Source organism: Suncus etruscus, chromosome 3, assembly GCF_024139225.1.
Source record: "Suncus etruscus isolate mSunEtr1 chromosome 3, mSunEtr1.pri.cur, whole genome shotgun sequence".
NCBI classification, from domain to species: domain Eukaryota; kingdom Metazoa; phylum Chordata; class Mammalia; order Eulipotyphla; family Soricidae; genus Suncus; species Suncus etruscus.
In genome coordinates this window covers 57,475,467-57,488,621 of record NC_064850.1, presented here as the reverse complement: position 1 = coordinate 57,488,621, position 13,155 = coordinate 57,475,467, and the positions used below count along the sequence as shown (strand labels likewise).

General features: G+C 40.3%; 1 pseudogene; it reads left to right on the top strand.

Annotated features, from left to right (window-relative positions):
- The first annotated feature begins 1,091 nt into the window (after window positions 1-1,091).
- Window positions 1,092-13,155, top strand: part of LOC126004323 (60 kDa heat shock protein, mitochondrial-like) — a 40,750-nt pseudogene continuing 28,686 nt past the window's right edge.

The following is a 13,155-nucleotide window of genomic DNA, read 5'->3' as shown; positions in this document are numbered from 1 at the left end:
AACCAAACACACACACACACACACACACACACACACACACACACACACACACACACACACACACACACAAACCTACCAACTCAGCTCATTGTTGCCTCTTCATCACCACCTCTTTCTGGTTCCCACTGTTCTGGATACCTGCTGTCTTTTCCTCCTCTTCCCTCTGATACTCTTCTCCACCTCCTTGCTCACTCTTTTTTCATGTTTGGGGGTGCACCACACCTGGTGGTGCTCAGAGAATCCCACTTTTTAAAGTAAGAATGTAAGACCATGCCAGGTATATAGCTCAAATGATAGAGCATATACCTAGCTCTGGATTCCATTTCTACCACCACATGGCACTATGGTACCCATCTGAGCATTATGGGGTGGCCCTGGGACCTTCCAAGCACCACCAGGCAGATGTTTACTTTGAGTGACGCCCTTCCTCCATTATTTATTCTCAATAAAGTGAGCATTTAAGAATTAAAAATTTGCTTTTATTCTCTTTTTATAGGAATGTCCCTTAGACCCTAAACTCTTTCTTTCATCCTATCCTCAGTCAACTTCAGCCAGGTCTCACCTCCTTCCTAGGATTCTGATGTCTTCAGAGGTTTCACTTTATGGCCAGAAAAACAGCTGAATAGGTTTAACACATGCTTTGTAGGCAGGAGATTTGCTGGTTCATCCCTAGAGCAACTTGGTTTCCTGAGCACAGAGCCAGTATAGCCTGAGCACTCAGGGTGTAGCCCCAAAACAAAACAGAAGGCAGGCTTCCTCTTTGGCAGAACCAGTGGTCAGTTCCCAGTTTTCTTCTTAAGGAATCTGTCCACCAGCTGCACATATTCCACTCTGTTCCCCACCGCCTTTCCCAGACCCTGATATAGTGTGAAAGGCAGAGTTAGAAGCACCCTCAAGATGCCCCATATCTGGTGCTGATGCTGACCTTAGTGTGAAAATATGCACTATGGGTGTATATGCATAAAACCTGTCTGAGAAGAAGAGCATTGGATACTTCTTGCGTGGAATCTGGGGGGTTTGAGGCAAGATTTATATCCTTTTATGTCTTTTGAATGTTTTGGCTGTTTTAGTATAAGTAGATGTCTCCAGTAATGCGGAAGCGTGTGCTCCCATCAGTGTGCAGAGCAGTTCTGGCCCCGGTGGAGCTAGACGGGCAATGTTGCTGCGGCCCTTCCTCTGGGCTGGAATCACTCTGATGTCCAAGCTGTAGAGCTTTCTCATAGAGGCCGGGCACACCAGGGCACACACATGGCTGTGATCTCACCCCTGTGCCAGGTCCGAAACTGTGAATACCTGTGTCCTCAGAGTGTTCTGGCTCGCTGCATCCTAGTGTTTATTGGTAACACACTAAGAAGAGTGAGCACCAGTGACCACCGTGGCAGAGAAAATGTATCTCATTCTGCAAGTAGGGCTCCTAATTTGTGCAGCTCCATTAAAAATAGGACTCCCTGGGGCCGGAGGGATGGCGTAGCAGTAGGATGTTTGCCTTGCATGTAGCTGACCCAGGATGGACCTCGGTTTGATTCCTAGTGACCCATATGGTCTCCCAGCCAGGAGCTATTTCTGAGTGCAGAGCCAGGAGTAACCCTTGAGCATCACTGGGTGTGGCCCCAAAACAAAACAAAAATTATATATAAAAAAAAGTGGGGCTCCCTGCACATATGCAGCTGAAGGGAGTGTAAACCCTAGTGAGCCTTGGCCATACACACAGACTCTGAGACTATATGCAACCACCCCCCCATCCTTTCATGAGCACAGACATGAGTCCTGCAGCCCCGCACAGGGGGAAACCTGTCATGGACACCAAAAGCCACAGAGAGAAGGGGTTGGGGGTCTGAGGGATGGAAAATAAAGACATGAAAATAGGAATTGGGGGGGGGCTTGGTATGGTACAGAGATACCAGGTGTGATATTGAGTACACGGTCAGAAATAAGCCCTGAACACCACTGGGTGTGGACCAAAAACAAACAAGAATTTTTTTTTAACCCCTACAAAGCCACCTTGTCATCTTTTTTTTTTGTTTTGTTTTGTTTTTTTTTGGTTTTTGGGCCACACCCGGTAACGCTCAGGGGTTACTCCTGGCTATGCGCTCAGAAGTTGCTCCTGGCTTGGAGGACCATATGGGACACCGGGGGATCGAACCGCGGTCTGTCCAAGGCTAGCGCAGGCAAGGCAGGCAACTTACCTCTAGCGCCACCGCCCGGCCCCACCACCTTGTCATCTTAGTGCTCTGGCTCCTCAATAGTGGCACTGAGATTTCTGGGCTGGAACTCAAGTTTTTCCAGTGAAACCATTTAATTTACAGGTTAAAACCATGTAAAAAAGGAAAAACTTTCCTGGAGCTCTTTATGCCTAGGGTAGTGTGGGGGTGAGGGGCACAAAAAGACAGAACCACATGCAGCAACGAGGGGTCAGGAACTTAATTTGTTTCTCCAAGTGTTATAATACCAGGGAAGAATAACCAGATAATTCATCAAGAAGAACAGGAGGAGGAAAGACAGTTCAGCAGTGCCAGAGAGGCAGTTTACTGGAGAAGCTTATCTGCTGGAGAAGCCTGGAGAATTCTCTCAGCCAGAGCAGCATGTCAATGGAACTTTGGGAAGCAGGAAGAGAAGCAGGCAGAAGAGCAGGAGAAAGAGCTAAAAGCCAGTGAAGGCATGGAGGCTAAGGGAATAGTGAGGAGGCTTTTCTCTGAGACCAAAGTCTAGAAGCTGAGATCAATTTTTGGGAACCTTGGCAGCAAGGGCCAAGGTGTTTGCATTCTGAGCATTGCAGCGTCCAGGAGAAAACCAGAATAAAGAAGGAGCAACTTCCTTCACCCTGGAAAGAGACAGGTGGCTTGTGGTCACTGGCCACTCTCTCAGTCCCTCACTACCCACAACTCTCCTTCCTCCTCCCCAATGAACACACACACACAGAGCTGAGGATGCTCCTAATTCCTGCTATTTCTTCCCAACATGTCATTTCTCTGTTCTTATTTCTTTTCATTCATGAAGGCTCCTGACAGCAACTGCTTTGTGAAGAATGCTGCATGCCAGGGAAGATACTTGAATCACTTTTCTGAGCCAGGGATCATGCCAGAGCGAAATCAGTTTGCTTGAAAATAACTGCATGTATTTCTGAACTCCTAGTGTAGGCCTGACTTCAACAAGCAACAAGTAAGTTTGACAGTGTTAGTGTTTTTTATTTTTCCTTTCTTTTTTTCTTTTCCGGTTTTTGGGCCACACCGATGACTTTCAGGAGTTACTCCTGGCTATGTGCTCAGAAATTTCTCCTAGCTTGGGGGACCATATGGGATGCCAGGGATCAAACTGAGATTCGTCCTGGGTCAGCCTTGTGCAAGGCAAACATCCTACTGCTGTGCTATCGCTCCGGCACTAGTGTTGGTGCTTTTTATGCCTTACATTCATCCAAGTGGACAAAAATAAATACTTGTATATGGGTGCTGTTATATGGGTTTCTTTTACATTTGCCTTTGCGATTTTATACAAATAGTTTAGGATTACAGCGTGAATCACATTGCACACATAAAGAGGCTTCAAAAGATTAAGATCTCTTTGCTTGAACTTGAATGACCATAAACCTGTTTTAGTTTTAACAAAATTTTACTGAAGCAATATTTGCGTCAGAGCTGCCGCTGAAGAGGGTATTATTCAGTCTTGTAGTATTCGAGTAGCTCTTGTTATGTGAAGCGAGCATGTGCTGACAGTTGAATTCATAATTGTGCCAATTTTGTAAACACAAAGTTATATATTCACGACCTGACAAAAAAGAATGGCAGGGAGTGCAAATTGAAAGTATCTACGGGAATATATTCATTTTTAACTGAATACCCTTTTTCCTAGGAGGCAGAAATGTTCTGCTCAGAGTTTATTATCTTCAAGTTTTGTAAAGTCACAGCATTGTTATATATAAACTGACAGCTCATAAAAGAGAATGCATTTTCGTTATTCAGTGTAGTGTTAAGTTATGGAAATTATGTTGGTGGTATTAAGATAATTGTGTGTGTATGTGTGTGTAGGATGTAAGTTATTTTGGGGTGAGTATTAGGGTCACACCTGTGGTGTTTAGGAATACTCGTTCTGTGTTGAGAAATGACCCCTGGCAATGCTCAAGGGGACCATATATGCTGACAGAAATTGAACTGGGGTCAGTTGCATGCAAAACAAGTGCCTTACCTGGATCTTTCTGGCCTTGGATTTTTAAAAAAGAAACCTTCTTAAATAATCATGTAGAGCTTTTTACTGTTTGATCATATGAGAATATTCTTTTCTTTTCTAATTTAAATCAGAGCAGCCCATAAATGAACCTTTTATATCTCTAATTTCCCCATTTATTTTTGTCTGGAAGAATGAGAGAATAAAATAGTCACTTACTGGAAAGAAGAACAGAGCTGCAACACTTGCTTTGCATGTGGGAGGCCCAGGTTCAATTCCTGGTACTTCCTCCCCACACTTTTGAGAGCACCCACCTACCCAAACATGAAGCAGGGAATAGCCCCTGAGTGTCTTTGTGAGTATCTTTATTTCCTTATTTATGTAGAACTCTCTTTACATATCTTAAATCCTCCAGCTCTTTTTATTTATATTTATTTGGACATTCATTTTTTAAGTAGATAGTTTGCTTACTGATTAGCCATGGAGTTTGAAAAAAAGAAAAAGTTTATTTTAATACCAAGACTGGTAAAATGGCAGGTTTATATCCACAGAGCTGTTAAAGAACATGACATTTTTAGGGCATACAAATTAATCTCTGTGCAGGGCCAGTAAGGAGCAGGCTGTGCCCTGCATATTTGGTAAGTGGTGTGGATTGTTCTCTCAGGGGGTCTTCTGAGAAAGTTAGAAAGAGCAGGGAGAGAGGAAACAATGGTACCTGCCTTCAGATTGTTTAAGGATGAGAAGAAAGCCAAGAATTTAGTTTATGGTAAGCATGAATTGTGACATTTGGACCAGGTATTCTAGAAAAGTATAGGAATTCAGACCTAGGTTTATATGACATTTCTTGAAATTCTGTTCCAAATGTCTGAATCCAAAGATAGAATTGGAGACTTTAGGGAGATAAAACTAACTTCTCTTCCTTCCTTCCTTCCTTCCTTCCTTCCTTCCTTCCTTCCTTCCTTCCTTCCTTCCTTCCTTCCTTCCTTCCTTCCTTCCTTCCTTCCTTCCCTCCTCTGCTTCCCTCCCTCCTTCCTTCTTTCCTTCCCTCCTTCCTTCCCTCCCTCCTTCCTTCTTTCCTTCCCTCCTTCCTTCCCTCCCTCCTTCCTTCTTTCCTTCCCTCCTTCTTTCCTTCCTTCCCTCCTTCCTTCCTTCCCTTCCTCCTTCCCTCCTTCCTCCCTTCCTTCCTCTCTCACTTTCTTTCTTTCTTTCTTTCTTTCTTTCTTTCTTTCTTTCTTTCTTTCTTTCTTTCTTTCTTTCTTTCTTTCTTTCTTTCTTTCTTTCTTTCTTTCTTTCTTTCTTTCTTTCTTTCTTTCTTTCTTTCTTTCTTTCTTTCTTTCTTTCTTTCTTTCCTTCTTTCTCTTCTTTTTTCTTTTTTGATATCTTAATCTCAATGTATAATATGTTTATTTTTATTTTATTAATTTTTTATTGAAGCAAAGTAATTTTCAAACTTTTAAACTTTGACACTCAAAGTTTGAGTTTCAGACATACAATATTCCAACACTAATTCAGTGTCAACCTGCCTCCACCAATGTTCCCAGGTCCCTCCCAGCCTGCCATCTTGACAGGAACCTTTTTACGTTTGATTGTGAAAGTTTGGGTCTCATGATTTCAGTGTTGCTAACTTCATGTTTTTGATATTTAGCTCTATCATTCCTTAATATTACTGATGTACCTGAATCACCTTGACCTTGACCTTTTCCCCTACCCCCATTCCTTCTAATCTTTATCTTCTCTCTTTTTTTCATTCTCTTCCCTATACTTTAGGCCAAGGGTAATCTAGTCATCTCCCCCTTTAAACTGTTGTATTTCCTTATTCAGTTATTCTTTTTTTTTTTTTTTTTTTTTTTTTTGGTTTTTGGGCCACACTCGGCAGTGCTCAGGGGTTACTCCTGGCTGTCTGCTCAGAAATAGCTCCTGGCAGGCACGGGGGACCATATGGGACACCGGGATTTGAACCAACCACCTTTGGTCCTGGATCGGCTGCTTGCAAGGCAAACGCCGCTGTGCTATCTCTCCGGGCCCTTATTCAGTTATTCTAAATACCATATATAAGTGATGTCATCATGTCTTTATCTGTCTTCTTCTAGCTTACTTTATTTAACATCTTACATTTCAGTTTCATCCATGTTGCTGTGAATTGCATGGTTTTATCTTTCCTTATAGAAGTGTAGTATTTCATTATGTATATGTACCACATCTTTATGTTCTACTCTTCTATTGTTGGACATAAGATAGATTCCTTATCTTAGTTATTATGGAGTGTTGTGATGAATAATGATGTGCAGACATCCTTTTGATGAATGATTTTCTGTCCTGGGAATAGATAACAAAAGTAGAATTGCTAGATTAATCTGAGTTATTGAGAACCTTTCATATTATTTTCCATAAGGGTTGGATGGAACAGTATTCCCAGCAGCAGTGGATGAGAGTTCCTTTTTCATCACATCTCATCAACATAGATTGTTCCTGGTATTTTTGATATGTGCCAATCTCACTGATGTAAGATGATAGATATCTTATTGTCATACTGATTTGGATTTACCTAATAGTATGTGATGATGAGCAATTTTACTTGTGCCCATTGAACATCCATTACTTTTCTTAGAGAAGAGTTCAGGACACTCACCATTTTTGAGGGTTATCCAGCAATTTTGACTTTCAGGTGGAACATTAGAAAATGACATTTCCTATCACTTCCATTTCTATTTATAATCTAAGAGAGTGGCTATTGACCTTTTCTAAGTCTGAAATCCTTTTGAGAATCTAATAAAAGCTATCGCCTCTGCCCTGAGAAACAAATGCACATATGATTCCATTTCCTCCCATAGTTGATATAAAAATAGATAAAAGGGAATATAGCTCCAGGGAAGAAGCCCCATGTTCCCAAAGATCAAATTTAGAATGACCTTTACATTTATTTCTGGTTTATAACTTATTTCTAGCTTGCAAAGTAATTGAATCATTAGTAGCTTTGCTATTTTAGCTTTCAAAAATTAAGAATTATTTAAAAATGTATATATATTAAAACAACATTTCTTTACAAGTGTATATGCTTTAGGTGTAGAAATTTACACCTTTCCTAATGATATGTTGTCATACTTCACCTACCACAAAAATATCAATATTTCCCACCACTATCCACTCATAGGTCAGCCCCTCCTGCTAGGTAGCCTCAATTCTACTTTTGCTCAAGTCCAAAACAGCTAGAGATTCTGTGTTGTGTTTCAAGAAGCCATACCCTTCTCCCAATTTATCAAAACACAGTACCCTAGTTCTTTGGGATAAATTTTTAATGGGTTTTATAACAAGCAGGTTATAAATAAAAGCAAATTTTAAATATTAATTAAAAATTAAATATTAATTTGGAAAGAATTTGAAATTATACTTCTAAATCTAGCTGCATTTAAGTACTACTGGAAAATTAGTTTCTAATGTATTACTTTGTCTTCCCATCTCCATCCTAGTTTTAGTTCTAAAGAGAAAAGTGTGGCAGGGACAGTATTTATCATCACCTCATTTTACAATGGTCAAATAGAGCTTTGTAAACTAGGTTGGTTGCATCTAGATGAAAGTGAGAGGGAGAGGGTTTTTGATGGAGAGTCATAAATAGTTTCATTCTTGGTTATGATGTGTGAGTTTAGAGAACTCCCTGCACCATACCTCAGTTTCCTCATTGACAAAGTAGAGGTCACAGTGCCATTACATTTCTTTTTTTTTTTTTTTTTTTGGTTTTTGGGCCACACCCGTTTGACGCTCAGGGGTTACTCCTGGCTATGTGCTCAGAAATCGCCCCTGGCTTGGGGGGACCATATGGGACGCCGGGGGATCGAACCGCGGTCCGTTCCTTGGTAGCGCTTACAAGGCAGACACCTTATCTCCAGCGCCACCTTCCCGGCCCCGCCATTAAATTTCTATAAGTGTTATTAAATTGAAAATGAGGTGATGGTCTTCTTATGTATTGATGAGATACACCCAGGGCACACCCAGCCTTCTCACCCACCCAGTACCACCACTGCTGTGGTCAAATGATGACTGGGCAATGCAGGGTCTCCAGAATTTCCATGATTTATCATAGCACCTAGAACTGGTTGATGCCTATATAAGTTAGGAGTGCTTTCTGCTACTTCTCTGGGTTATTTTCTGAAACAGTGACAGGTTAATTTTAATTTACAACTTTCTTAAGTTTATCAAGTTTAGATTGATAATATGAAAGATGCTCTTTTGAGAACTCCAGAAAACACAAAAGTAAATTAATTCATATGGACTCTAGGAACAGATTTACTTCTATTATATAGAAGTATACACTGACAATATAGAGGTAGCTATTTTAAATTTCTTTTTTTTAATAATATCTTTAAATATCTTGGTTACAAATATGATTGTGATTAGTTTCAGTCATGTAAAGAACACCCCCCTTCACCAGTGCAACATTCCCACCACCAATGTCCCAAATCTTCCTCCATCCCACCCCACCCCCACCTGTACTCTAGACAGGCTTTCCAGTTCCCTCATTCATTCACATGGTTATGGTAGTTCTCAGTGTAGTTATTTCTATAACTGCACTCACCACTCTTGGATCCTATTTTCCAGGATTTTGTTGAAGATCTTTGCATCTGCATTCATCAGGAATATTGGTCTGTAATTTTCTTTTTTTGGCAGCATCTCTGTCTGGTTTTGGTATCTAGCTTCATAAAAGCTGTTTGGAAGTGTTCTGTTTTTTTCAATTTCATGGAAGAGCCTGGCTAGGATTGGTAGTAAATCCTCTTGAAAGAATTCATTAGTAAATCCATCTGGGCCTGGACTTTTCTTTTTAGGCAGATGTTTGATTACAGTTTCAATTTCCTCCATAGTGATGGGGGTGTTTAGATATGCTACATCCTCCTTACTTAACTGTGGAAGGTTATAAGTATCCAGGAATTTATCCATTTTTTCTAGGTTATCATGTTTAGTAGCATAAAGTTTCTCAAAGTAGTCTCTGATTACCCTTTGGATCTCTGAAATATCTGTCGTGATCTCCCGCTTTTCATTTCTAATACAGGTTATCAGGTTTCTCTCTCTCTCTCTCTTTCTTTGTGAATTTTGCCAATGGTCTATCAATCTTGTTTATTTTTTCAAAGAGCCAACATCTGCTTTCGTTTATCTTTCAGATTGTTTTTTTGGTTTCCACTTTATTGATTTCTGCTTTCAGTTTTGTTATTTTTTTCTGTCTCCCTATTTTTGGTTTCTTTTGTTGGTCATTTTCTAATTTTGAGAGCTGCATCATTAAGTTATTCAAGTATGCCCTGTCTTCCTTCCTGATGCGTACTTGCAAAGCTATAAGTTTTCCTCTCAGGACAGCTTTTGCTGTGTCCCATAGATTCTGGCAGTTTGTGTCTTCATTATCATTTGTTTCCAGGAAAGTTTTGATTTCCTTTTTGATTTCATCCCGGACCCACTGGTTGTTCAGTAGCAGGGTGTTTAATTTCCAATTGTTGAAGTTTTTCTTCTGTATGCCTTTGTAGTTCACATCTAATTTCAGAGCCTTGTGGTCAGGATTGGTAGCCTGCAAGATTTCTATCCTCTTGATTTTATGAAGGTATGTTTTATGTGTCAGCATGTGGTCTATCCTGGAGAAAGACCCATGTACATCGAAGAAGACTGTGTATCCAGGTTTTTTTTTTGGGGTGGAATGTCCTATATATGTCTACTAGTCCTTTTTCTTCCATTTCTCTTTTTAGGGCTAGTATGTTTTTATTGGGTGTCAGTCTGGTTGACCTATCAAGTGTTGACAGGGCCGTGTTGAGGTCTCCCACAATTATTGTGTTATTATTGATGTCTTCTTTGAGATTTGTCATAATTGTATTAGATAATTTGCTGGTCTCTCATTGGGTGCAAATATGTTTAAAAGTCTGATTTTTTTTTTTTTTTGGTTTTTGGGCCACACCCGGTGATGCTCAGGGGTTACTCCTGGCTATGCACTCAGAAGTTGCTCCTGGCTTGGGGGACCATATGGAATGCCGGGGGATCGAATTGTAGTCCGTCCAAGGCTAGCACAGGCAAAGCAGGAACCTTACCTCTAGCGCCATCGTCTGGCCCCTAAAAGTCTGATTTCTTCCTGTTGCAAATAACCCTTGATCAGTACAAAGTGTCCATCTTTGTCCCTTACCACTTTTCTGAGTATAAAGTTGGTGTCATCAGATATTAATATGGTCACCTCAGCTTTTTAAGGATGCTGTTTGGTTGGATGATTTTCCTCCAGCCTTTGATTTTGAGTCTATGTTTGTTCTAATTATTCAGGTGTGTTTCTTGTAGGCAGCAGAGGTTGGATTCATCTTTTTGACCCATTTTGCCACTCTGTGTCTTTTAATTGGTGAATTTAGTCCATTGACATTGAGGGAGATGATTGTCATAGGATTTAATGTCATCTTTGTAGATAAGTTTGCTGTGTTTGTTGGTCTCTCTTGTCTTAAAGTAGACCTGTTAGTTTTTCCTTCAAGGCTGGTTTTTCATCTGTGAAGTTTCTGAGCTGTTGTTTATCCATGAAGCTATGTATCCTTCCTTCAAACCTGAACGTGAGTCGAGCTGGGTGCAGTATTCTCGGTGAGGCACCCATTTCATTCAGTCTTGTCACAATATCCCACCACTATCTTCTGGCCTTGAGAGTTTCTTGTGACATGTCTGCTGTAAGTCTTAGGGATGCTCCTTTCAATGTAATTTCCCTTTTTGATCTTGCTGCTTTCAGTATTCTATCTCTATCTGTGGGATTTGTCATTGTAAAGAGGATGTTTCTTGGGGTGTTTTCCTTCGGGTCTCTTTTAGCTGGTACTCTTCGGGCATGCAGGATTTGATTGCATGTAATCTTTAACTCTGGGAGTATTTCTTTGATGAAGTCTTTGACAGTTGATGCTTCCTGGGGATCTCCTATCTAGGCCTCTGGACCTCCAATGATTTTTATGTTGTTTCTGTTGAATTTATCAAAGATTTCTATTTTCATCTGTTCACATTCCTTGAGTACTTTTTCCATTACCTGATCGTTTGTCTTAAGGTTCTTTTCCAATTTCTTCTGTTGTGTTTGGTTTTTCTGCATCTCATCTTCCAGTACTCCAATTCTCTCCTCAGCCGCTATTACCCTGCTGGCAAGGCCATCCATTGAGATTTTCAGTTGAGCTACCGTGTTTTTCAGATCTGTTATTTCAGTTTGGAATTTTCTAATTTCTGTCTTTGTGTTGTGTTCAGATCGATCTATGCTTTATCTGAGTTCTACAAACATCTTCCATATTTCTATTTTAAGTTCCTTATCCGAGAGGTTTATCAGATGGTTGGGATTTTTTAGGTCATTCGAGCTATCGTCATTCGAGCAATCATTCTCTGTGATTGGTGTTTGCTGGTGAGGTTTCCCCATTGTCACACTTGTAGTGTGATTTTTTTTCTGCGTGTTGTGGTGGTGTTCATTGGTTAGAAAGAGTGTGTGGCCGTGAAGCAGAGCGGCCTCGCTCTTCTGCAGCCTCTAGATGACAGTTTTTTTGGGGGGTGCTCTTCTTAGGCCTCTGAGGAGAGCTTCAAGTATTCAGGGAAGACAGACAAGCAAAGCAAAGAGTTCCCTTCAAGTCTTCAGGATCATCCAAGTCACAGCAGGAGGGCAAAGCAGCCAAGAACTCTCTGTTGTAGGCAGGATTGCTGGCAGGAATGCTGATGAAATCCAGTCACAGGTGGCTGGAAACACGATGGCCCAAGATGGCTTCTGTGCCCTTGTATTTTAAATTTTTTTGCAGTTGATATATAGGATAAAAAATCATTAGAAAAGCCAATGGTAGTATATCATTATACTATATATAATAGAAGTATATACAAAATTATTAAACATCTACCAACTGTAAGAAAGAATAGATACAATTTTTGTGTCTTTTCAATGGTTATAGGTGTCAGATAATTGTCTGTATTAACAATTATCAATACCTGCAGCTCATTGGGTATCATGAACAGTTATTGCTACAGAGGAAACGGACACATTTACAATGACTCTTATTTTTACCAAGTTTGAACAAGTTTCTTATTGTCACTAACTCCAAACAGCCACATCCATAGAGTATCAGGCTTACACTATTTTACAAGTTTCCTTCACACTTGTACAAAGCATGGGCTTACTGGCTTTGGCTTCTTCATTTATAACCGTTTGTGACTTCTAAGCTTATGTGTTAAAATGTTCTATATTTGGTTTAGCACCAACATTTATCTATTTTCTATGGTGTTAGCACCTGACTATATTAATTGCCCCCCTCCCCCCTTTTTTTGGCCATACCTGGCTGTGCTCAGAAATCACGCCTGGCTCGGAAGACCATATGAGATGCCGGAGATTAAACCTGGGTTCCTCCTGGGTCAGCCACATGCAAGATAAATGCCCTACCTCTGTGCTACCACTCCAGCCTTATTAATGATGCTTTTAAAATGCAATTTTCAGTTAAATACTCTATAAAGCATAAAAGAGAAAAGCTTTCACTTGGTCTTCAAAGAACAAATCTTCCCTGCTTTGACTTTTATGTTTTTTAATATTCTAAACTGCATGCTACCTATATTTGCAAAATAATAGTTCCTGGCCTTGCATGCCCCTGGACATTATTAAAGTGTTTCATTAGTTACATTTCTGATTTTATCTATCTCCTAGGCTTCTTCATTCTTGCCCTTTTAAGGTCCTCCTTTGGCCAGTTACAGCCTTTCTGGGCCCCAGCCCAAAGTCTCTTTGATGGGTAAACATTATAATCCTGGGTGAAGGGGGTGGACTTGTGCAGGCAGTGCTGCTGGGAGACTGTCCACTGGGCCTGAGCAATGAGCACTTGTTTTTAAAGAAAAGCACTAAATTATACTAAAGTACAATATAATAAATATTTATAACCCCATTCTTATATCTTGACAGTAGCATCATGTCCGCCTGGATTTATGAGGAGGACAAAGTTCAGTTTACAAATATTATCTGATTTAATTCTTGAACTGATTTATATGATTAATAATACAATATGG